Below are 26,281 nucleotides of genomic sequence, written 5' to 3'. Positions count from 1 at the left end.
GTAAAAGGGATGGCATCATGGTGGGTAGAGGGGTCCATTTTAATTGTGCTGTTTGGATGTACAACTCCATCCAGGGAAATATTCAGGCAGATTTATTCGGGAAAACCAACCTTATTGAGAGCAGATCATTTTCGGGAGGGATGTTATTGGTGCAAAAGACACCAGCTTCCACACAACAAACCATTTTTGTAGGAGGATGCTAAATGTGATATTTGACTCGGCCAAAGCATGCTGTGGCATGGACATTCGCCAGCAATGTTCTGTTCTGTCTGAATATAATTCAAAATGCTCTTTCAATCAGAGATGTTGAAACCTTTTCAAGGTCCCATAATGAGGACCTAGCCCCAGAAGAAAATGTTTTGGTGTGTCTATACAAACTGTTGCATCATCTATCTATCTATCTATCTATCTATCTATCTATCTATCTATCTATCTATCTATCTATCTATCTATCTATCTATCTATCTATCTATCTATCTATCTATCTATCTATCTAGCGATCTATCGAGGAGCTAGCTGAGCGATCGATCGAGCGAGCTATCGAGCGATCGAGCGTCGAGCGAGCGAGGAGCGAGCTTCTAGCAGCTAGCGATCTATCTACATCTATCTAGCTATCGATCTACTACATCTATCTATCGATCGATCTAGATCTATCTATCTATCTATCATCTATCTATCTATCTATCGATCTATCTACCCACCAACCCACCAACCCACCACAACCATCACACATCCACCCAATCATCAACCATCCATCCATCCATCCATCCATCCATACATCCATCCATCCATCCATCCATCCATCCACCCACCCATCTCTCTATCTCTCTATCCCTCTATCCCTCTATCTCTCCTATATTGTTTCTATTTTATTCCATTCTATTCTATTATGTTCTATTCTATTCTATTCTATTCTATTCTATATTCTAATCTATATTCTATACATAACAAAACCTCTGATATTGTTATCTTCCGTTTTTCACGGTCTTTCTATTTGCGCAAAAATGGTTCGCGATAGCGCTACAATTTTTTGCCTTTTCACTTACCGCTTTCATGTGCCGCGAGTGCACCAAGTTCCGTTCTGACCGGTTGAGTGTCATAAAAGTTAGCAAGGATCTTAAATCTTAAAAACCACGCATGCGCAGATCGATCTCTTCTCCTGCCAGTCAGCGCTCGTGGATTAATCTCTTCCCCTGTCACTCCCCGGGACAGTCCGCCCCTTCCTGCGCCATTGCGTCTTTACTGGAGCTGAGGGCGGCTGGCAGAGGTTTCCAACTGGACTTTTGGAGGGACCCCAAGCAGCCGAGCCCCAATCAGCAGCCCAGCCCCAAGCAGCAGCCCAGCGTCGGAGACCCGACCCGACCCAGCCCAGCCCAGCGTGGGAGACCCAGCCCAGCCCAGAGTCGGAGACCAAGTCCAGCCCAGAGTCGGAGACCCAGCCCCACCTGGAGTCGGAGATGTCGCCAATGTCGGCAAATTTAAAGCGGAGATTCTGATCCCGGTGGAGGAGAACGACCAGTGCCCGCTGTGAGTCCCCATCGCACTGCCAATTCCAGCCACTAACCTGTTCGCTGGCTCCTCCCCCCTCCCCCATGATGCCCAGCTCTCCCCCTTGGCTCTTTCCCCGTCTTTTCTCCTAGCTCACTCCCCCGTGCCCACACATCCCTCCCCCCACCAGCCCCTCTGCCTGCACACACCCCCACCCCCACGCAACCCCTTGCCCACACACACACACACACACACACACACACACACACACACACACACACACACACACACACACACACACACACACACCCCCCACACACACATCCCCACACACAGCCCCTCACACACACTCCCCCACACACCCTGCGCCCACACACCACCCTGCCCTCACAACCTCCACACACACCCTCCGCCCCCCCCACACACCTCACCGCGCACACCCCCCCCCCGCCCATGCACCCCGTCCCCACAAACCCCCCTCCACCCCTACAACCCCCCCCACAAACACCCCATAACCCCCCTCCCTCACAACTGTCCCTCCCCCACAACCCCATCCCGCCCCCACAACCCCCCATAACCCCCCCTCCCCTACAACCCCCCCTCCCCCACACCCCCCCATACACACATAACCCCCCTGCCTACACACACCCTCCTCCCGTACACACACACCCTGCCACACACAACCCCCTCCCACATCCCTCCTGCCCATCTCGCAAACCCCTCCTGCCCACATAAACACTCCCCCCCCCCGTCACACACCCCCCTCACCCACACCTCCCCTCCCCCCACATCACACTCTCCCCCCTCCTATACCTCCCCGTTCACACACACCCATCCTCCCCTCCCACCCCACACACCCCCGCCACGCACCCCACTTCCCTCCCCCCTCCCCTCCCACACATGAAGAGGAGGGGCAAGGAGTGCTCGAGGATGAGGGGAAATTAGCCGCACCTGCGCAGTTAGGGGCTATGTGTTAGTGGTGCAATATTCCGTTGGGGAATTGGTTGCGTTGGGGGACCAGGTCTCCCGTGTGACTGGGACCCAACGGGTCCCACTTAGTCTATTCTACTATATCTTTCTGGAATATGTGGCTTATGAAATATTGATTACATTAAAAATTGATCATTTTTTTGTCAAAGTCAAATCCTTCCCACAATTAGCATTGGACTTGTAACAAATTTCAAATGCCAGAGGCAACGATAACAGATTCAGGATATAAAGTATTCAAGTGGTAATAATGCTGGCTTTTGGGGATTTGTAAATAAGCAACTTACTTAGTGTAATGCAGAAATAATCATAATTGGGTTTGATGATTGCAATAAAATTGATTATTTTCACTCTCCCTTCATTTTATATTCCATCAATTTTTCTCCATACTCTAGAAAAACTGTACTGGTACAAAATTGGAACTATTGTGCATCCCAACGTTGAAAGCTAACACGTCGGTTATTGCCGTGCCAAATTCCCAACAAGTCTCCTAGTCCTCCAACAATGAGTGGAATTTCCCTTGAGAAAACACATTCTACACTACTAAGGTTTTTAAAGCTGAGAAAGAATAATTCTGATCAAGAATAAATTGATATGGGGCTGAAGCATGCCTAGACAATGTATTACAAAATCAAAAAGGCATTCAATCTCCTTTAAGTCCTGGAATGGTTGTTCGCTCTCTTTCATTCTTGATGGGCTATCTATTTTCTTAAATAAATAAATAAAACTAAAACAGCTACATCGTAGAATTAAGGGTCTCAGGACAAGACTGTTCTGGCTTGTTAATTTAATCAATTCTCTGGATAGAATGCCAGAGGAATAGTTAGTTTCTCAGTTCAGGGTTTTAGAAATTAAGGCTATCATTTTAAAACCGTCACTAAGAGAGTAATGGTTATGAGAATGTCAGGAACTCTTAGCTGCAGTTAATGAGAGGGACTAAGTCAGAGGAAATATTTACTCCAATCAAAAGCTGACCCTTGCAAAATTGTATTATGTTTTCCATGGTTTGGTAAAGGAAGCATGCAGGTAGAGCAGGCAGTGAAAAAAGCAAATGGCATGTGGGCCTTTATAGCGAGAGGATTTTAATATAGGAGCAATCAGGTCCTACTGCAGTTGTACAGGGCCCTGGTGAGACTGCACCTGGAGTATTGTGTGCAGTTTTGGTCTCCTAGTTTGTGGAAGGAGATTCTTGTTATTGAGGGAGTGCAGGTTAATTCCCAGGATGGCAGGACTGACATATGATGAATGGGTCGACTGGACTTATATTCACTGGATTTTAGAAGGATGAGAGGATATCTTATAGAAACATATTAAATTCTTAAGGGATTGGACAGGCTAGATGCAGGAACAGTGTTCCCGATGTTGGGGGTCCAGAGCCAGGGGTCACTGTTTAAGAATAAGTGGTAGGCCATTTAGGACTGAGATAAGGAAAAAAAATTTCACCCAGAGAGTTGTGAATCTGTGGAATTCTTTGTCATAGAAGGCAGTGGAGACCAATTCACATAATGCTTTCAAGAGAGGTTTTGATATAGCTCTTGTAGTAGCCATTACAGCTTAGGACTAATGGAATCAAGGGATATGGGGAGAAAGGAGGAACGGGCTACTGATTTAGGATGATCAGCCATGATCATATTGAGCTGGCTCGAAGGGCCGAATGGTCTACACCTGCACCTATTTTCTCTGTTTCTATGTAGATATGTTTCTACTTCTTGTGGTAGCAGAGTTTGCAGGGAATTGATCGGTCAGTTGCTGGGAGTTTATTTATAGGCATCATCTAATAGACATTTCTTCATGTTATCTGCAGGCAAGAGTGATATTGCCTTTTATTGCAAGGGCCATCAAGTACAAAAACAAGGTCGTTTAGCTGCAACAATCCAGGGTATTGAGCTTAGCATTGTGTTTTAGTTTATTTTAGAGATATCCTTACCTTGAAGGCAGAGTAGAAATGTTCATCAGATTAATTCCATGTCTGAGGGTGTTACCTCGTGAGAAATGCTATGTCGCTCTTCCAGGGAGATGCTAAATGCATTTCGTTGTCTCTGTACTGTACACTGACAATGACAATTAAAATTGAATCTGAATCTGAATCTGAATCTGAAATGTACATATACCAATTGAAGTTCAGAAAATGAAACATGATCATGATGGCAGCATGGTGTCATTGTGGTAGAGTTGCTGTCTTACAATGCTTACAGTGACAGAGTCCCCGGTTCAATCTTGACTACGGGCGCTTGTCTGTACGGAGTTTGTACATTCTCCCCGCGATCTGCATTGGTTTTCTCTGAGACCTTTGGATTCCTCCCACACTCCAAATACGTAGAGGTGTGTAGATTAATTGACTTGGGCATAAATTAAAAATTGTCTCTTGTGTGTGTAGCGTAGTGTTAGTGTGCAGGAATCGCTGGTCGGTGCGGACTCAGTGGGTCGAAGTGACTGCTTCCAAGCTGTAGCTCCAAAACTAAACTAAACTAACATTAAATCTCACTGAAACATAAGATCCTGAGGGGGCTTAATAGGGTAAGTTGTGACCAGAGTTTTCCTCTGGTGGGGGTGCAAGAATTGTGGGACGTGCCTCAGCAGAGTGAGACACCATTTAAGAAGCGAATTAGGAAAAATGTCTTCTGTCTGAGAGTTGTGAATTTTTGGAATTCTCTCCTCAAGAAAACTAGGGAGCTGAGTCATTCGGTAAATTCGAAGCTGAGATGGAGATATTAATACTTGGGAAATCAAGGCTTACAGAGACCAAGGAGAAGAAAGGAGCCGTGGCAATGTTCAAATCAGCCATAATCATATTGAATGGCAGAGCAGGCACCAGGGATGTATGGCCTGCTCCTGCTCTTATATCCAATGTTCCAATGCTTGTTTGAAAGTACATTGGTTTCTCCTTCACCATCATATTAGATCAAGTGAAGCTTGAAAGAAGACTGCAACTGAGGCTGGGATTTTGTTTTAACCTTTTGAAGGAATGTGACTGAAATAAAGAGCCATTTATCGTGCAAAAAAACAAGGTGGAACAGCTTACTTTTGTCGTCAGTAGCTAACTACAGGGACTGTCCCACGGGCGTTAATTTGCGCGTCATTTACGCAACATCATTTACGCATCACGACGCTCGCATGGCACGCATTACGCGCGCATGGCATGTGGTGAGACGTGGCGTAGGTAGTGAAGCGCGGTAGCGCGTGGCGCCCAATGATTTTGGGATTCTCAAAATCCTCGCGCGCCACCTGCGTGACGCGCAAATGACTTCCGAGTGGGACAAGCCCTTACATTACTGACACTCATCTCGTTAGTGCAAGTCTTTATTACCCTGTTCAATCTACAGCATAAAGTTCTAGATATCCAATTAAGACTTTCCACAAAGAATTTCAAACAACATACATTAAACTTACAATTCTGAAATGGGATACATGTCTGGGTGTTTATATAATTCATGTTATTTTTTGTATTTAAGTCACCTCAGCTATTCAGTATATTGTACTATCACTTTTACTCATATCTAATATTATTTACAACATCTATGCTATTCACCCTGTAGCATGGTCCACATTCTAAATGGATGGTTCTATTAAGTATTTTTGTAATTCTCAATGTAATAGACAATTTATTGGAAAAGACCCAGAATATTTTCTATAATCTTAGCTCTCATCAGTTCTTTGGCTATTTAACATGACAAACACCAACTAAATTCCAATCTACAAACTGCACTGATTGCACATGGGACTTTAATTTAGTTTAGTTTAATTTAGAGATACAGCACGGAAACAGGCCCTTCGGCCCACCGAGTCAGCGCCGACCAGCGATCGCCGCACATTAATACTATCCTACATACACTCGGGATCATTTACAATTTTCACCGATGCCATTTAACCTACAAACCTGAAGATCTTTGGAGTGTGGGAGGAAACTGGAGCGACTGGAGAAAACCAACGTAGGTCACAGGGGAGAACGTACAGTACAAACTCTGTACACACAGCGTAGTCAGGATCCATAGTCAGGATCGAACCCGGGTCTCCGGCGCTGTAAGGCAGCAACTCTGCTGCCGTGCCACACATGGGCCAACTTGGGAGGATTGTTTTCATCTTTGCACTATATTGTTTGATTTTTTAATATATATTAATTACTTTTTATTGTTTAATATGGTGTCCACTGTGTGCTATGTTGACATGTCTGTTGTGCTACTGCAAGTAAACATTTTGTTGTTCTGTTTCAGGACACATGACAATTAAAAACATTTGAAAATATGCTCAGTCCAGTCACCCCTTTTGAAGCCATGTTAACAATTCAACAGTGCCATGTAGTCCTGCAGCATGGAAATAGTTCCTTCGGCCCAACTGGTCCATGCCGACCAAGTCCGCCATCCATTTGTCCTGTATCCTCCTCGGCAGAATTCAATCCACTTTTTTCCAACAAGCATATGCATTCACCTTGTTTGTTGAAGGAGTCTTAATTTGGTATATGGTTTTGCTAAGTGTGTGTACATTTCAGAAAATTGACACTACAACTTGGCCTTAAATGCAACCGTTTTTAACAGGTCATAAGAACAGAAGTCATTCTCACTTTAAAAGGGTCAGCTAATCAAGATGGAATAAGCCTTTATCTTGTAGTTCGTCATACTTATGGATAGGATCTAACTCTCTCTTGAAAATATCCAGTGAATTGGTCTCCACTGCCTTCTGTGTTGGAGAATTCCACAGATTCACAACTCTATGAGTGAAAAGTTTTTCCTCATCTCAGTCCTAAATGGCCTACCCCTTATTCTTAAACTGTGACCCCTGATTCGGGACTCTCTCAAAATCAAGAACATTTTTTCCCGCATCTAGCCTGTCCAACCCCTTAAGAATTTTATACGTTTCTATAAGATCCCCCCTCTTATAATATTATTAATGTGCCTAAACTAAAACTGACACAGTTTAATTTTCTTCCACAGGTAGCAATATTATGATTTATATTTTTTTATTAAAGGTAATCAATTACAATGCTTCAAACAACTTTATATCAAATTAATTCAATTTGCATTAAGTAAAACACTAGTAATACTTATCTACTGTTTTTTTAGAAATAATGATAGAGAAAGAATAGAGAAAGAATAAATCATTAAGAGAGTGATTAAATAATAATTTGATTATATATAAGAAAGAAAAGAGAAACGAAAAAAAAAAAAAAAAAAAAAAAAAAAAAAAAACATTTTTAGTAACCACAATATGTATTATTAATAACACTACTACAAGTGATAGTATCAATAAAGACATATATGTAATTCCAATATAAAAATGAATTATTCTCACCAAATCCCGCAGGGTGCACGTCGAGCTGTGTTGCCAAGAACAGCTACTTCTCTAAATACTGTATATATGGAGACCATATCTGTTCAAAAGAATTATACTTGTCCAATAGGACAAATCTAATTCTTTCCAGATGTAACGTCTCCATCATCTCTGTTGCCCACATTTTGGTTGTCCCTGATTCGGGACTCTCTCAAAATCAAGAACATTTTTTCCCGCATCTAGCCTGTCCAACCCCTTAAGAATTTTATACGTTTCTATAAGATCCCCCCTCTTATAATATTATTAATGTGCCTAAACTAAAACTGACACAGTTTAATTTTCTTCCACAGGTAGCAATATTATAATGTCCAATTATTCCGCATTTAAAATGTTATTACATGGAATGCTCTGAAAAATGGATTAAACCCCCTGCTCTTTTAGGGAAAGAGTGCCATGAGATCTTTCATATCAACGAGAGGAGAGACGGGCTTTAGGTTTCACGCCTCATCAAAAAGACCATGCCTTGAATGGTGCTGAATACCTTCAAAGTTGCACCAAAGTGCATGTCTAGATATTAGTGCTCATCTGTCACATTTGACCTCACAACAGTCAGAATGACTAAGCTACCAACCAAGCCACTACACATGCTTATGAAACACTAAAGGGACTGTCCCACACGCGACTTTTTCAACATGTTGAAAATCAAGTGGCGACCAGAAAGACGTGACGACTCTTTTGGTGACTAGGAGACTACTCATGACCATACAGGCGACACCCTGACGACATGTCGCGGGATGAAGCCTGTATGGTCATTAGTAATCGCCCAAAGAGTCGTACCTTGTTCTGGTCGCCGCTGGATTTTCAACATGTTGAAAATTTTTGGCGACCTGTAATGAACTACGACGGGTGCCGGCAGTCGCCAAAATAGTCACGTAAGTAGGACAGGCCCCAAACTTTACCAAAGGAGCCTAACACAATATAAATTATGCACAGCCATATGGACATATTATTATTAAGCACCACACAAAAAAACAAACAATGAATTGTACTTCTGTTTTAAACCCATTAAAATGGATATCCTGGGACTGGTTTAGTCTTCGTGATAGAAAACCACAGATCAGAACTGTTATTGCGCAGCATTTCTTTAATGGCAAAAAATGCCTAAATTAATCAAATCATTCATTATCCATGAAGCAACTGTTAGCTCCAGATGTTTCTGTGTGGTTTCTTTGCACAGAGCATCGAACAGTAGAGTTTAGAGTTACAGCGCGGAAATAGGCCCTTCAGCCCACTGAGTCCATGCCGACCATCATTCACCCGCACACTAGTTCTATGTATTCTCAGTTTTGCATCCTACACAGTAGGGGCAATTTACTGAAACCATTTAACCTACAAACCTGCACATCTTTGGAATGGGGGAAGAAGCTCGAGCACCCAGAGATACACAGTGGTCGAGATGCATACATGCCTGCGGCGACACCTAGTAGAGGGTTGCCGAATTCTTCCCACTCCAGCGGAGTGGTCGAGAAGGTGCTACAGGAGTATACACATGTGCCTGAAGCAACACCTGTTTGCAGGGTTGCCATTCCTCCCACTTGGTTCACCACAGTGGTCGAGATGGTGCAGATATGCATGCACACAGGCCTGAGGCAGCTCCTGTTGCAGGTTGTATAGGTCCTCCAACGCGGATGTACAGCGGATGCAGATGGAGCCACACATATAAGATCGTGGGAAATGGTGTTGAACAACATGCTTGGTACAGAGGCATGTACAGGCAAATGGAGATGATGGATGGTGATATCTGCTACAGCTGCGATTACTCCCACTTTAAAAAGAGTGTCTAAGGTTAGTATGGATTAATTCCAAACAAGAATCCGAACATGACTATGTGCCGGGATCCCATGCTCAATGCATAAGGTACGACGATCGTATGAGGGAAAGCAGTGGGCTTTGCCTCTAAAAGTTGCTGCTCAGTCGGAGATGGACAAGGAGTTGTCCAGCAGCATCAGCGATCTAATGGGAATGACAACATGGGCAGAGTCTGCGAATGAAATTTTGTTTGGAACTCCAGCAAAGGTAAGAGGCCTGGAGATAGAGTCGCTGGTGTAGGTCTCGTTATTTACTTCCATGGAAGTAATTATGGTACATGAACAGTATTCAGCATTGCTAATGTATCTGGTCAGGAAGTTTTTCATGCATTGTCAAGTCTTCAGTCATACGTATGACATAGCTCCATTCGCTACATGCTCAGCTCTAAGTTGATACGCTATGGAGGTGGCAGATGTTAGTCCCATGGCAATCAAGTCAAGTATCCTGTTGTAGTTACCTATGTTGTTTGCTATTGGTGTATCATCAAGTTCAGATCAATGTCAGATCAACCCAAGTTCAGATCAACCCAGAAGGGGTGTTAGACCACACGATATTTATGGAATTCTTTGCCTCGACAGTAGGGTCTTTATATATAAAGTCTTGATCCTGCTTTAGAGTTTCTATGGGCTTATTGGTCTATGCAACTTTCTTCCCGGGGTTTGTCGGGAATGATAATTCAAGTTTCTATCGCAACGGCAGCAGACAGTCAGGGTGGGCAGTAGGACATCAAAAACCATAGCCGTGAGCACTGGCTCGCCCCAAGGCTGTGTCCTAAGCCCCCTGCTGTTTAGTCTGCTTACACACGACTGTACTGCTAGACGCAACAACAACTTCATCAACAAGTTCGCTGATGACACAACAGTGGTGGGTCTCATCAGTGACAATGATGAGTCGGCGTACAGGATGGAGGTGGAGCTGCTCACAGGATGGTGCAAATCCCACAACCTCATTCTCAACGCGGGAAAAACTAAGGAGATGGTGGTTGAGTTCAGGAGGGTGGGAAAACAACACCATACACCTCTGCACATCGATGGAGCTGATGTGGAAAGGATCAGCAGCGTGAAGTTCCTAGGACTCCACCTGTCAAATGACCTGACGTCCACGACCAACACCACAGCACTGCTCAAGAGAGCCCAGCAGCGACTACACCCTCTCCGAAGACTACGGAAAGCAGGTCTCCCCACTACACATCTACGAACTTTTTATAGGGGGACAATCGAGAGCACATTCACCTACGGCATCACTTCCTGGTTCGGGAGCTGCAAGGCGTACGAACGGCACCAACTAGACAGGATTGTGAAGACCACCAGCAGGATTATTGGTGCTCCACCCCCTTTCCTGCTGGACATATACAGGAAGAGATGTATCAGCAGAGCCATCTCCATCATCAAAGACCCCTACCACCCATCGCATCACATATTCTCCATCCTGCCATCTGGGAAGAGGTACAGGAGCATTAGCTGCAAAACCAGCAGGATGCTCCTCAGCTTCTTCCCGCAGGCTATAAGACTGATAAACGGACTTTGCCCCCTGCCAAAGTATCGCGCACCAGCCACCAACCTGGACACACTGCAGCAGAGCCACTGTCGTGCCGCTGCCGATCGGAACGCCTGTTGATGTTTAGTAGAGAGTAGAGTGTTTAATTTGTTCATGATATATGTATTTTTATTTCTATTTATTTTTTACTGCACACTGAATGGACACTGGTTGAGCAACATTTTTTTGTTTCCTCTGGGTATGTGAGTACTCAGGAAAATGACAATAAAGATATACTATACTATACTATACTATAATTTAGTACGCTTGTGTTATAGACATAACTTTCTGCTGATGCAGCCTGTGGCTTGGGAAATCAGTTTTGCAGGATGACAATCAAGGATGGCCTGCATATTCTGAATGGATTGTTTTATGGTTGGTTTGTCACACCGACGCATGGATATGTTCACTCCGGTGTGTGGAGATAGCACCGGGAAAGTAGGACATTTCTTTTCAGGAGATGGGAAGTGTTTCGTTTCATGCTGATATTACATGTAATACGGTATGGTTTTGATGTCTTAGAGTTCATTCTTAAATGATAATGCAATTGTATTGGGCCATTTATTGTATCCAACGTGTTTCCTGTCATGTTGGTGGCAGCGAACGGGATCCACTCTGATGGGTGTCACCCTGGATATCGAGTGTGTAAACAATATCTTTAATACAAGTTCTCATAGGACAAGCATAAGCAGTATGGATTTAACGTTGTGTTAACAATGCTTCACCAGGTGGTTCCAGCTATATCCTTAGTCATGGCTCGAGTATCAACACAATGAGTGTAGACAGTGCAAAAGTATGGCTACACAGGATGGAAGAGACTGGAGATGCCATTATGTTTTTGCATATCTCATCTCAAGCAGAGCAAACCAGGGGTGAGAAGGGTTTAGGATCATATTTTGGCTTTTCCCACGGGTTCACTTCCATGGGAAGGGCACACTAGCTAAGATATCAATGTTACCAGAGGCCTTAGAGGTGTGGAATTAGCATTGGTTTTCTGATTATGCAGGTATTTACACTGACAGTTCTTAATCCCATTTCCACAAGGGCGGCATCGGCATTAGAAAGCAGGGTGTTCCCATCGATCTTATGGTTGTGGCCACAGGATGGTCAAGTAAATTGTTTTGCAAAAATTCTACCATAAAGTCGATTGCCGACAAGGGGCTATTTTGCCCATTCTGTTTGAGATCAGGTTTTCACAGTTTCCCCTGGGATAGAGGGGTTACTATTGATTTCATTATGTGGAAAAGTCATGAATATGTTTGCAAACAATTACATGCTTAATGCACTTTTTAGTCACATACTGAATCAATCAATGCAATGTGACGCCAGATTTGAATCTACAGCATGAAATCACAGTGCTTTGAAATCTTCACGGAATCACTCACGTGACTCCGAAGTAAAATAGTAAATTAAACGAGAACATACCAGTTTGAAGTTTGATCTTTATTTTATGAGGAGTCACGTTGGTGATTACGTGCCCACCACGCCCAACCCTCTCTCTCATAAAAAGGTAATTTCTTGGTAGTTCTCATGTTGCTGATCTTACAATGTTACTTCGATCTGCTGTTATCTGTGATTTCATACCGCTGCTTTGAAGATTGATGCGCAGGCGGACTGGACGGGGCTCTTCACGTAATCACCAACGTAACTCCTCATAAAATTAAGATCAAACTTCAAACTGGTAAGTTCTCGTTTAATCTTACTATTCTACTCAGCCAATCCTTTCCAAGGAGGGTTGGTTTATTTCTGTAGCTGGCCACTATGATGGGCAGTGTTACTAACTGACCATTATGCTGAACTTTACAGTTCATTTGTCCACATGTCTCCAAAACTTCACCTGAGTAGGTTCTCAGCTTGACCTTACTCTCAAACCATAGTATCTGTGGGAACTTTGTTTCGTACAGGTCTTTGCTCATGACCGAACAATCTGCTGCCGTGTCAATACACATATCGATTAACTGTTCATTTACCAATAGTTTAGTTCAAAAGTCCTTGCCTTGACTGGTTGTAGACTTATAGATGTTGGTTGCATAAATGGTGTACAACCCAAGTTCATTTCCATCTGGGATCACCTCCAAGTTGTGAACTCCTCTCTGGTGTTGTCGCTTGATTCTCGCAGATTGTTGGTTTCCTGTTTTAAGCTTGGCCCGACATGCTGAGGCGATATGGCAGTTATAGCACTTGGCCATTTTGAACTGACAAAATTGGAATGAGTGATTACCATTGCAACGATAACAACTGGCTGAACTCGGCTCTCGGCCATACTTTGGTTTTGGTTTAGCGCTTCTTGGTTTGGTCACAGGCACCGCCTTGTGACTGTAAACGGCCACTGCAGTTCGTGGTGGACGAAACTCGTGAGCATTCTTTGATGCTATCTCCATTGTGGTAGCAATCTTGCATGCTTTCTCGAATGTAAGATCTGGAGTGTTCATGAGTTTGGACTGAAGTCGTTCATCCACTAGACCACAAACAAATCTGTCGCGTAGTGCTCGTCCAAGAAAGGTTCCAAAGTTACAGTGCAAAGTCACGTCTTTCAAGGCAACAATGTGCTCATTGATTGTATCATTCTGCTTCTGGTTTCTAGTGCCAAATTTTCAGCTTTCTGCAATTTCCAGAGGCTTTGGGTTGAAATGCTCCTCCATCTTCTTCATAATGTCGTTGAAAGGCACGTCTTTTGCCTTTATGGGCGCAAGGAGATTCACAAATGTGCCGTACACTTCAGGACCGATCTCCGTGAGCTGAATCGCTTTCATGCGTTCGCAAACGACCTTATTTGTTTCAGTCACTATCGCTCCTTCACCACTAATCTCCAATATATTGTTTGCCGTGAAAAACATGTTCGCTCTCTCATATAGGAGCTGAACGGCTCTCTATTCTTGTCAAAAGTGCCAGGTTTTCGGATGTAGCCTGTGGACGCTGCCATCGTGTCGTTCTCTTATTTTTAAAGTCCGTTCAAAAACCCCGATTTCCTCTCTGTTCTGGTGTAACAATTCACCTAAAACAGCTGTATAAAGGCTATTCAGCTTGAGGAACTCGACAAAAAAATCTTATAAAATTCCTAGGACGGCATTTTGCCACGTAGACACCACATACACCACAAACTCTCGACGATTTGTCCAGCTGCTGTTTTAAACTACAGTCCCCTGCATAGAAGGATCTGCGGCCTATCGTGTCCAGCTCACAAACAACTGACACAACTCCGTATTTACTGTTTAAAATGTTAAACAATACTGCATGTTGCGAAACAGTTCTGCACTGTATTTAAAGGATGAGTTCACAAACACTATCCCATCCTCGTCACCAATTTTGTTATATTCCGGATGGCAGAATGAATAACAACTTACACGCAGGCTGCCTGGATCACAAGAGAGATTTATTACCCAACATTCCCTACTTATATTGAGCACCAACTCATTAGCATATATATGAATATGTATGAATACATTACAACAATTACATCACAAAGTATCTACCAGAGATTTTATGAAGTTAGTGCCCAATTCAACATGTCCAGTTAATCCAGGGAGTTTGATGAAGACTGAAGATCTAAGGCTGGAAATGTACAAGGGAAGACAGATGTTGGTTATTATCTTGGAAGACAGAAAAATCAATGCAAAAATAATGACAAGAAGTGGCTGGAAAATAATATCAGCATTAGCTCTTGCAAGGAATTTGGAATAAATGAACACCATGATGCTCAAGGTCATTAATTATAGATGTGATGCAGAAGGTGATGTAATGAGGCCCAACTGGGACAAAACACAATATTAAAGTGCTTTGGCTATTTACAATTTGAATGGAAAAGCCACAATTAGGAGATAAATCCAAGAAATGGCAGACAGAATATTCGACCATAGTTCTTGAGAATAATCGTAGCTTTATTATAAAAAGCATAATGGCATTTAGTTTTTCTTTAACTTGTGCCAAAGTTGTGTGCACTTAGTCTGTTCTTGTCAATGATCAGACACACTTAAGCAATTTCGGTAATAAATCAAAAGGCCTGGTTCACTTAATGTTCCAAAGTAAAATCAGAAAATGCTAGAGAGAGAGAGCAGATGAGGCAATGTTTGAAATAAAGTTAAGATTTCAAATCAATGACACTTTATCAGAACAAGCTAGTTATCCAGTTCCTCCTCCTCCTTCCCATCTCTCCAGAGATGCTGCTTGATCTGCTGAGTTACTCCAGCATTTTGTGTCTACCTATCTGAAGTCAGTGCTGATTTCAATTAACAATAACATCCCAATTAGGAAGATCAGATACTGTTTATGATGGGCTTCATTGGAACAGAGGGGGCAAATATGGAATATCAACATGCGGAGTGGTTTGGAGAATTAAAGTGGCAAGTAACTGGTAGCTCAGGGTCATCCTTGCAGACTGAATGGAGATGTAACACAAAGCAATCATCCAATCTGCATTTAACTTCTCCAATGTGGAGCAAGTCCCATTCTGAGCACCGAATGCCATACCTTAAATTGAAAGAAGGACAATAAATCACAGCTTCATCTACAAGAACTGGTTTGCTTTCTTTTCGTTGACAAGGGAAGAAGCAGAAGAACAGATATTGCATTTCTGTGGCTGCATAGGAAGGTGGAGAGAGATGGGGATTGAGTGTTGGTGCACCTTAAACAACGAAGCTTGGAAGAGGGAGAGAGATGGGGACTGAGAGTTGGTGCATCTTAAACAGCGAGGCTCGGAAGGATTGGTGCCTTTGGAATTCTAAAAGCAGAGGAGTGGAGGAATGATTCTGGTAGTACCATCACACTGAATTTGGCCAAATTAGAAATATGATCCATTAACCACAGATGCTGGTTAGATAGAAGATGAAGACAAAGAGAACACTATTTTACTTCGGAGTCACGTGAGTGACTATGTGAAGAACCCGTCCAGCACGCATGCACGACATGAGCGTTCACGCAGTGCAACAGCGACGAACGGGAGTACGGGCGCTTTCGCTACAAGCTGAAAGAACGGGCCGTTAGGTAAGTACTTACCCACAGGTTTGAGTTGCCAAACTTTGCTCTTCTTCGTGCTCCAGGGGAAAACTGGAAAGAGCAAAGCAGCACAGGTCCACAGACACGGGTACCAGTCCGCTAGAGCTGCCTGACCAACACCAGCGGACTGGAGGGAAATCAACATCAAACCGGCCGGTAATCCCTGCAACTCCGACAAGGAGACTCGCCACCCGAGAACAGGCAGCCGCTTAAGCAAAGTTGGAAACCAATCATCGGGTTGGAGACAGACACATGGAAGACGGACAGCCCGGCTCATTCAGAGAGCCGGCACTTCAAACTACCGTCCGAAAGCGAGAAAGTGTCTGTCTCCAAGCCTTAGACAAAGGTCATGGAGCAAAAACCTCCAGCGAGACTTGCCTCGGGAGCTGGGGCAAGCTCGCCAAGGGAGCACAAACACTCCCGCTCCAGTGCACTAACAGCACTGGCCATCTCCCTCATCAGAGGAGATCGATGGCGACCAGGGCTGGGCTGGTCAAGAAGAGGGGTCACTGGCTGAACAACATCGGGAGTATGCTTGAGCTACAGGACCAGGAAGAGCTGCTGGGTGTGAGTACCGCTACGTGGCTACACCACAAGCGAGATGGCCGTTACAGCCTAAGATGGCGGCCAGCTTACTACCTGTCTTTTCTAAAACACCCTGTTTCTACTGTACAACACAGTATGTGATTGGCAACCTCTGGAAGGAAGCCATAAAACCTGCCCTCAACCTCAAAAATTCACAGGACTGTGAGAACGCCGACCTCACAACCACAGATCCTGCTATCTGGCAAAGTTACCAAACCAAGCCTAAAAACTGGACGAAGTGTCCAAGATATTCGGCATCATGAGAGAAGGACCTGGAATGAGCAAACCACACAAAACCAGACAGCAGTACCTCCATGCATCCACCAGTAGGTGTCAACTTATGGTACTGGTGAAAGCTCGGGGCCCGCATGCCAGTCCCCGCAAGCCTTTTCAGGCCAGGGCCCAGAGCGGGCCCCATGGAAAATGTGCCACCCCCCAACAACACCATCCCGACAGACAAGGAACCAGAAACCGAAGAAATGAGAACACTACTAAAACAACAGTGGAGGTAGGAGAGTATGGTTCCTACCATCACATAAAAGGTGAAGGGTTTGTGCTAACAGGAGGGGGGGGGGGGAACCGCGCCTGGTTTTGGAAGCATGAAGAACTATCACACTTGGTAGTTATACCAAAAGTATTCAAGGACAAAAATTGAATTAAGAAAACTTGCCACCAGTTCAGCATGCACCCCAAAGGGGTTTTTCCTCCCACTAAAAAGGAAACATGAGGGACAAGCTGAACTGGAGAAGACATACAAAGGGGTCATAATGAAGTCTTAATATGAACCTTTGGAACCATCTAAAAATTTACCAAAAAACCCAAAGATGGTGAATATCGCACCATCATTGACTTGACCACTTGAATATTTTTCACCAGGTATACACACTTTCAACACAACAAGAAATCCCAGAGGGAGAGAATAAAGCCTTATGGGTCGGGTGACGAGCCAAACTATCTCAAGATGGCTCAAGCAGGTACTAGGAGCTGCTGGATTAAATACTAACATGTATAAATCTCACTCCACCAGGGCAGCATCCACATCGGCGGCTAAGAGGATGGACTGCTTTCTCCCCGCATCTCTTGATTCTGTTAGCCCTATATCCTGGCTACAGCGGGGTGGTCATGGGAGAAAACGTTCCAAACTTTTTATAACAAGCCGCTGGCAGAATCTGTATCGTTTGCAGAAAAAGTAGTTATATAATTTAAGCCCGGGAGAGCATTTTTGGTTTTGTTATTGTTTACTAAACACCATTATTGTTTTTACAAACAGATTCATGGTTGATTACAATAACATACTTCCTCCCTCGAATGACTTCGGCAGCGAGTGAAGTATGAACTGTTACACGGTTTGAAATCACAGAGCTTTAAAATCTTCACGTAGTCACTCACTTGACTCCGAAGTAAAATAGTAAGATTAAACGAGAACTTACCAGTTCAAAGTTTGATCTGTATTTTATGAGGAGTTACAATGAGGGATTACGTGCCCTCTGTTCCCACCCTCAATTATAGAGATCAACTGATATTTAAGTTCTCCTTTTCTTTACTATGTTTATTTCAATTATTGTGTCTTCTGTGATTCCACACCGCTGCTTTGAAGTATGTCGCGCATGCGTGCTGGACGGGTTCTTCACGTAATCCCTCATCGTAACTCCTCATAAAATACAGATCAAACTTCTCGTTTAATCTTACTATTTCTTTTCTGAGTGAGAAACATAGAAACATAGAAAATAAGTACAGGAGTAGGCCATTCGGCCTTTCGAGCCAGCACCGCCATTCAATATGATCATGGCTGATCATCCAAATTCAATACCCTGTTCCTGCTTTCTCCCCGCATCTCTTGATTCTGTTAGCCCTATATCTAAGAGCTATATCTAACTCTCTATTGAAAAGATCCAGTGAATTGGCCTCCGCTGCCATCTGTGGCAACAAATTCTACAGATTCACAACTCCCTGGGTGAAAATGTTATTCCTCATCTCAGTCCAAAATGGCCTCCCCCTTATTCGTAGAGGAGAACTAAAATGTAACAATTGGAATGGATATGATTTAGAGCCAGGACAATGTGGTGGATCGGAAGCTACAGTTAAGGAAATGGTTCATAAGTTACACTGGTGACCACAGTAAAAAAATAATAATTAATTATACTTTTAGGGTATACTAGACCAAGTGCAGACCCGTTGGGTCTGTATCCCCAACGGCGTTTGTGGGGGGGGGGGGGGGGGCTGCGGCATTACACTCACATTAGCCACCCCCCAAACACACAGGTGGGTGGAGGGGGATGAGAAGAGGGGAGGGAGGGGAGAGGAGGAGGAGGAAACAGGACAGATTTGGAAGGGAAAGGAGAGCGGAGTAGGGGGTGAGAGAGGGAGATGGGGAGAAAGATGTGGGGGAGGGGGGGATGGGGAGGGAGGGGAGGAGGGAGGGAGGGGGAGAGGGGTTGGGGGAGAGGGGTGGGGGGAGAGAAGGGAAAGAGTGGGAAGGGAGAGTGGAGGGGGAAGGGTGGAGAAGTGGAAGAGTGGGGAGGGAGGAGGAGAGGGGTAGAGGGAGTGATGGAAGAGGGACAGAGGGGTAGGAGGAAGGGGGCGGGTGGACTGAGAGCGAAGGGGGTGGGGTAGAGAGGGAAGGGAGGTGGGGAGAGAGGGATGGGGAGGGAGGGGAGGAGGGAGGGAGGGGGAGAGGGGTTGGGGAGAGGGGTGGGGGGAGAGAAGGGAAAGAGTGGGAAGGGAGAGTGGAGGGGGAAGGGTGGAGAAGTGGAAGAGTCGGGAGGGAGGAGGAGAGGGGTAGAGGGAGTGATGGAAGAGGGACAGAGGGGTAGGAGGAAGGGGGCGGGTGGAGAGAGCGAAGGGGGTGGGGTAGAGAGGGAAGGGAGGTGGGGAGAGAGGGAGGGGTGAAGAGAGGGAAACATAGAAACATAGAAATTAAGTGCAGGAGTAGGCCATTCGGCCCTTCGAGGCTGCACAACCATTCAATATGATCATGGCTGATCATCCAACTCAGTATCCTGTACCTGCCTTCTCTCCATACCCCCTGATCCCTTTAGCCACAAGGGCCACATCTAACTCCCTCTTAAATATAGCCAATGAACTGGCCTCAACTACCTTCTGTGGCAGAGAATTCCAGAGATTCACCACTCACTGTGTGAAAAATGTTTTTCTCATCTCTGTCCTAAAGGATTTCCCCCTTATCATTAAACTGTGACCCCCTTGTTCTGGAACTCCCCAACATCTGGAACAATCTTCCTGCATCTAGCCTGTCCAACCCCTTAAGAATTTTGTAAGTTTCTATAAGATACCCCCTCAAACTTCTAAAATCTAGCGAGTACAAGCCGTGTCTATCCAGTCTTTATTCATATGAAAGTCCTGACATCCCAGGAATCAGTCTGGTGAACCTTCTCTGTACTCCCTCTATGGCAAGAATGTCTTTGAGCATTGGGCATTGTGACATCACACGATGGAACGCTCACCAGGGGCTGGGGCTGGGGCTGCTTCTATGGGTGAGAAGCCAGTTTTTTTTTGAAATATTGGGGGGGGGGAAGGATTTGATTAAAAATGTGTACATAAACACGACAAAATATAATCATTCTATCAAGTCTTTATTCATATGAAAGTACTGACATCCCAGGAATCAGTCTGGTGAACCTTCTCTGTACTCCCTCTATGGCAAGGGTATGGCAAGAGTATCATTCAGCATTGGGCATTGTGACATCACACGATGGAATGTTCACCAGGGGCTGGGGCTGGGGCTGCTTCTATGGGTGAGAAGACAGTTTTTTTTTTAATATTTGGGGGGGGGGGGGGGAGAAGGATTTGATTAAAAATGTGTACATAAACATGACGAAATGTAATCAGGAGTGGATACTTAGAAAGAAAAGTGAAATCTCTACCGAAATGGAAAAGATCTCGGCGATTCTGCGTCTGGTTTCGGCGTAGCAAGGAATCAAAGGAAGAAAGGCAGCCGGCAGCCGGACGGACAGACGCCGGGAGGCACACAGTTTTATATAATAACTAGACCAAGTGAAGACCCGTTGGGTCTGTTTCCCCAACGGTGTTTGCGTGGGGGGAGGGGCTGCGGCATCACACTCACATTAACCACCCCCCAAACACACAGGTGGGGGGAGGGGGGGTGAGAAGAGGGGAGGGAGGGGAGAGGAGGAGGAGGAAACGGGACAGATTTGGGAGGGAAAGGAGAGCGGGGTTGGGGGTGAGAGATGGGGAGAGAGATGTGGTGGAGGGGGGATGGGGAGGGAGGGGAGGAGGGAGGGAGGGGGAGAGGAGTGGGGGGAGAGAGGGGAAATAGTGGGGAGGGAGAGTGGAGGGGAAGGGGGAGAGAGGTGGAAGAGTGGGGAGGGAGGAGGAGAGGGGTAGAGGGAGTGATGGAAGAGGGACAGAGGGATAGGGGAAGGGGGCGGGGGGAGAGAGGGAAGGGGGTGGGGCAGAGAGGGAAGGGGGTGGGGGAGAGAGTGATGGGAGAGGGAGAGGGGTGAGGAGAGGGAGAGGGGGAGGAGAGAAGGGGGAGAGAAGTGGAAGAGTGGGGAGGGAGGGAGGGGTAGAGGGGTAGCTAGAGTGGTGGAAGAGGGACGGGGGAGTGGTGGAAGAGGGACAGAGGGGTAGGGGAAGGGGTGGGGAGAGAGGGGAAGGGAGGGGAAGAGAGAGGGGTGGTGAGGGAGAGGGGTGAGGTAAGGGGAGAGAAGTGGCAGAGTGGGGAGGGAGGGGTAGGGGGAGTGGTGCAAGAGGGACAGAGGGTTAGGGGAAGGGGCAGGGGGAGAGAGGGATGGGTGGGAGAGGAAGAGGGGTGAGGAGAGGGAAACATAGAAACATAGAAATTAAGTGCAGGAGTAGGCCATTCGGCCCTTCGAGCTTGCACCACCATTCAATATGATCATGGCTGATCATCCAACTCAGTATCCTGTACATGCCTTCTCTCCATACCCCCTGATCCCTTTAGCCACAAGGGCCACATCTAACTCCCTCTTAAATATGGCCAATGAACTGGCCTCAACTACCTTCTGTGGCAGATAATTCCAGAGATTCACCACTCACTGTGTGAAAAATGTTTTTCTCATCTCTGTCCTAAAGGATTTCCCTCTTATCATTAAACTGTGACCCCTTGTTCTGGAACTCCCCAACATCTGGAACAATCTTCCTGCATCTACCCTGTCCAACCTCTTAAGAATTTTGTACGTTTCTATAAGATACGCCCTCAATCTTCTAAATTCTAGCGTGTACAAGCCGAGTCTATCCAGTATTTCTTCATATGAAAGTCCTGACATCCCAGGAATCAGTCTGGTGAACCTTCTCTGTACTCCCTCTATGGCAAGAATGTCTTTGAGCATTGGGCATTGTGACATCACACGATGGAACGTTCACCAGGGGCTGGGGCTCCTGCAAAGGCATATGTAAATGGATCCATTCCGATTGAACATATGTGAACATCGGGCATTGTGACATCACACGATGGAACGTTCACCAGGGGCTGGGGCTGGGGCTGCTTCTATGGGTGAGAAGCCAGTTTTTTTTTTAATATTGGGGGGGGGGGGGAAAGGATTTGATTAAAAATGTGTACATAAACACGACAAAATGTAATCAGGAGTGGATACTTAGAAAGAAAAGTGAAATCTCTACCGAAATGGAAAAGATCTCGGCGATTCTGCGTCTGGTTTCGGCGTAGCAAGGAATCAAAGGAAGAAAGTCGGCCGGCAGCCGGACGCCGAACGTCAGACACCGGACGCTGGCAGGCACACAGTTTTATATATTAATAGATAGATAGATAGATAGATAGATAGATAGATAGATAGATAGATAGATAGATAGATAGATAGATAGATAGATAGATAAACTTCATAAAGGTGTTGCATAAATGAACGCCTTTTTCAAAAGATGGACTTCTTGTCTTTCTGTTATCTAATGCTCACCCTGGAAATAGATAGAAATTAATGTCTTCTTTTACATAAAGTAGCAATGTTACAAGTGTTGAGATTTTAAAAATCAAGTCCCATCAGATAAAGCATAAAAAGAAGTTTAATTTGACACCTAATTCACTTTCATATCTTCAGTATTAAAAAGGTTATGGCCATTTTCATACTCGGAAATTAGCATCTTGTTCCCTATTGCTTTTGCATTGACTTAACACAAAAGCTGTGATCGAGGAGTCACAATACCTTTCTTAAAAATTAAGGGAACTGAATTAAATTTTCAGTTATTGTGGATTGAAGCATATCCGTCACGTTGTAGGCATTGAGGGTGTTCGAAGTCGCGTTTTATTTTAATCCAAATATTAAATTGTCCAGCAAATTTTTTTTAAAATATAGCGCGTAAGGAAGTCCGATCGATTTTTCATCAGCAGCTAGCAGCCCGTGGAAGTCTGCATCTGACAGGCAGTAGAAAACAGCATTTTATTCCCGGCCCCCCCAAAGGCGCCAAAGTCGCGCACACGGCCAGTGGCAGAACCGCAACACCGCTGAAGGTAACTATTGTAACATCGCTACATAAAGTTGGTTCATCTTGCTATATCGTTACATGTATATCTGTATTCAGATTGCATACAGTAAGTAATTATTTGAGATAAAAGTCCTCTGCAGAGGTGACCAACATCAGAAAACAGTAATCCTTGCCATGAATGGCACTCCAGTGTTGAATTTATTTTTTTAATAATATCACCTTCTATAAATTAACACTAAATGCTGTTATCTATTTTCTGGGCTGGAACAAGAGACAACAAATATTTTTAAACAAGTATTGGTCTGATTAAGTTCTATGATTTCAGGAAAGATGCTGCTGAATATTTTTTCAGTAACACTTACTCAGTAGCACAATTGCTCATTATGTTGCTTTCAAGTGCAATGAGTGTTCATTGAATAGACCTTGTGGAATGCATGAACCCATTCTGGGATTAGTGCCCCTGGCTAGCCAGTCACATCATGCAACATTCATAGTCTGTCTACTTACACTGAATATCGAAGAAACCATGGAAATCAACAGCTGAACCATTTGACAAAATTGTTTTGTCACCTCAGCTGTTATTCGGCATAAATGCTTTTCATCAGTCGCATAATTTAATTTTGTTGATTTCAAAAGTAATTATAATAACACCGCTTTCCTTACATTAATAATTAGCTTCAGATAAATATTATGACAGCTAAAAACAGCATTGTATAAACCTGTACCATCGAATTAGTCGTCTCCAGCTCCGTTCTTTTATTTCTGTGAAGTAAGAATATTTTTCCATTTATAATACCATTATTTCTGAGATACTCCCGTGTAAAGAAATCTATAATTTTTCTCTGGAAATACATGCTCCCACTTAAATTTTTAAAAAGCACGAAAGAACACATCTCACTCCCCAAAGGTTGATTGCCTGCCTTCTATAAACTGTCACTCCAACAAAAAGTAGATTAATCTCCCAGTTTCAATTATGGAAGAACCAGCGCTATCATTTCCTCTTAATAAAACATTTTATCTTCTGTTATGACAATCAGAAAATCCTGGACTCTAATGAACAAAATGTCAAGCAGTTGTTGGCATTAAGGATAGCTGCAATGTTTCTCTAGGTCATGATGAAACAATTTAATGAAGGGAAATTAAAAGGCAAGTGTTTATTGTTTGCTAAGACAAGTCTTATCAGAGTTCGCTCTGAATTTATGGCCTTAATTTACACTTGATATAAAATATAACTTTCCTGATTTTAATATATCATTTGTCTTTCATAAATCTGCCACGATCGAAGGCTGCTTTTGTGTCATCATCCAAAGCAATATTTAATTCTAATGGAAATTCAGCTAAATCACCTTATTTAGTGTTTGGAATAAATGTGACATATATGTGACATTATAATACGTCAAGAGAATCATAGCTGCCTGGAAATTTAATATGAGATTAAACATCGTGAAGACTGTAGGACTTCAATGCTGAGCATGCACTGAGTGTTTGAGTGTTTTATTTGTAAGTGACTTGAAATATAGGAAATATATGAAAATAATTTGTGCACTATTCCCCCATGTATATGCCTTAACTTTCTGTAATTCTTGTTGAAAGAATTTATGGAGGACGTTACGGAGGAATCCAAGAGCTTATGGGGCAAGTATCAGAAGTAATAGAAATCGAGCAGCAAGCTGAGAAACTTACCACCATTGCAGGCATCATTGAGTTGGTAGTAACAGTCAAAAGAGTATAAGACCGTATGGCACACGAAGAAAAATATTCCGATTCAGTCTGATAAAAAAGTTATTCCAAATTCCAAATTCTTACAGCACAATCAACATATATTGGTAAAATAACACGCAGAGAGGTTCAGAAATGTAAGAGGTGCAGAAAATGAACGATACATTATATATTAGTACAATTCCAAGCTTCGAAGACTCAAGGGCCTGTCCCACTTTCATGACCTAATTCGCGACCTCTGCCGAGTTTGCCCTTGACTCATACTCGCAGCATAGTCGTCACGAAGTCGTAGGAGGTCGTAGAAGGTCGTGGGTAGGTTGTTATGCTAGTCGTAGGTACTCGAGACATCAAGTAGGTCGGGGAGTTTTTCTAGCCTGATGAAAAATGAACCAGGTGAGGTGCAGGATGATGGCCCGATGAAACCAAGTGGAGGGTGGGTGGTGAAGGGTAATTCAGAGTCAGAGACAGGTGGAAACATCTGAGGAAAAATTAAATATTAGAAAATTCAATGTTAATACTATTCGATTGTTGGTTACCCATGTGAAATCTGTGTCATTGTTCTTCATGGTTGGCCTCATTCTGGCGGTTGACCAGGCCACAGACAGTGGGAATAGGAAGGAGGGTTAAGGGCCTGTCCCACTTGGGCGACCTAATCTGCGAGTTTAGAAGCCCTGGTAGCTTCAGCCTGCTTCTCTTTCACTCTGGGTTTGTGGGTGAAAGCTGGAAGCACGCAAAAAAGATACAAAGTCCAGGCAGCATCTCCGGGAGATCAAGGATAGGTGAAGTTTTGGCTGCCCTGGACTCAAATTCGCAGCATGGTCGACACGAGGTCTTAGGAGGTCGTATGAGGTCGCTGGAACTCTCCTTTTTGCTCGAGGGAGGTTCCCGCCTACTCGCGGCCTCTGCTAGGACGCGGAAATTTTTTCAGCATATTGAAAAAATTTCCGCGAGTAAAATTTGGTCGGCATGGGTCTTTTTCACTCATAATGCAGTGGAGTGGGGTCACTATTTACTTATAGGCAGTCGAGGGCAGCCATAGGCCATCTCCTTCGCTGACAGGGCATTTTGATTGACTCATTGGAGTTTCACGACCTAGGAAAACCTACCGGTAGGTAAAATGTCCGCTAACTTTATTAAACTTCTTAAAATTGTGACCACTCCTTCTCCCCCCCCTTCTCTCCCCTTCTCCTCCCATTCTCTCACCTTCTCTTCCCCTCCTCCTCCCCTTCTCACCCCTTCTGTCTCCCTTCCCTCTCCCTTCTCTCTCCTTCTCTCCCCTTCTCTCGCTTCGCCCCCCCCCCCACCGCTCTCTAAAGGACACAGTACTATGTGGCAGCCATTTACCTTCCTCTTCATTGCGCAGATAGTGCCCCTCCGCTTTCCCTGGCGCTGGAGGCATTATCCC

This window comes from Amblyraja radiata, chromosome 6 (genome assembly GCF_010909765.2).
Source record: "Amblyraja radiata isolate CabotCenter1 chromosome 6, sAmbRad1.1.pri, whole genome shotgun sequence".
NCBI lineage: Eukaryota > Metazoa > Chordata > Chondrichthyes > Rajiformes > Rajidae > Amblyraja > Amblyraja radiata.
The sequence above is the reverse complement of the archived record's forward strand: the minus strand, read 5'-3'. Positions refer to the sequence as shown.